This window comes from Desmodus rotundus, chromosome 2 (genome assembly GCF_022682495.2).
Source record: "Desmodus rotundus isolate HL8 chromosome 2, HLdesRot8A.1, whole genome shotgun sequence".
Lineage (NCBI taxonomy): Eukaryota > Metazoa > Chordata > Mammalia > Chiroptera > Phyllostomidae > Desmodus > Desmodus rotundus.
This window is the reverse complement of record NC_071388.1, coordinates 79,452,981-79,453,749: the sequence shown is the minus strand read 5'-3', so window position 1 is coordinate 79,453,749 and position 769 is coordinate 79,452,981. Positions and strand designations below refer to the sequence as shown.

At 36.5% G+C, this 769-nt stretch overlaps 1 non-coding gene across 1 annotated transcript; it reads left to right on the top strand.

Annotated features, from left to right (window-relative positions):
• The first annotated feature begins 422 nt into the window (after nucleotides 1–422).
• On the top strand, nucleotides 423–528 carry LOC112302644 (U6 spliceosomal RNA). Its single transcript, XR_002974580.1, has one exon. It is a non-coding gene; the product is annotated as a U6 spliceosomal RNA (small nuclear RNA).
• The last annotated feature ends 241 nt before the right edge of the window (nucleotides 529–769 follow it).

Below are 769 nucleotides of genomic sequence, written 5' to 3'. Positions count from 1 at the left end.
AACCTACAATGAACAGGTAATTTGAGCAAATGTTTTAAACCTCCAAAATATTGGAGTTGCCTGTTACCAAGCATCATTTAGCCTATCCTAATATAATTTTTTAAATTTAATCTTCACTGTATTTTTCCTTTACCACTTAGCCCACTTATATCTTCCTCCCCCAGGCAATCACCACACTGTCATCCATGTCCATGAGTCCTTTCCTTTTTTCTCAATCCCTCCAGCACCTAACCTTCCCTACACTTAGCTGCCATCTTATTCTCCATCTCTGAGTCTGTCCCCATTTTCCTTGTTAGTTTAGTTTGTTCATTAGAATGTTATTCTAATTCAGTACTAACACCCAATGGAGTAAGTCAATGAAGTCTTTTAGAATCTGTGAAATTGTAGTATGGACTGATCTTAATTAAGAATTTCCCCTTAATGTGCTAGCTTCAGCAGCACACATACAAAAATTAGAGTGACACAGAGAAGATGAGCATGGCCCCTACGCAAAGATGACATGCAAATTTTGAAGCATTCCATATTTTTGACAACATAGATGGATCCACAGGGTATTGTGGTAAGTGAAATAAATCAGACAGAGAAAGAGAAACAGCATGTAATTTTATTTATATTTGAAATCTTAAGAGCAAAATAAGTGAATGAACAAAATAATAGAAACTGATTCATAGATACAGACCAGACTGATTGTTACCAGAGTTGGAGGGGAGCTGAGTGAAAAAGGGGAAGGGATTAAGAGGTACAAATTGGCAGTCACAAAATAGTCACA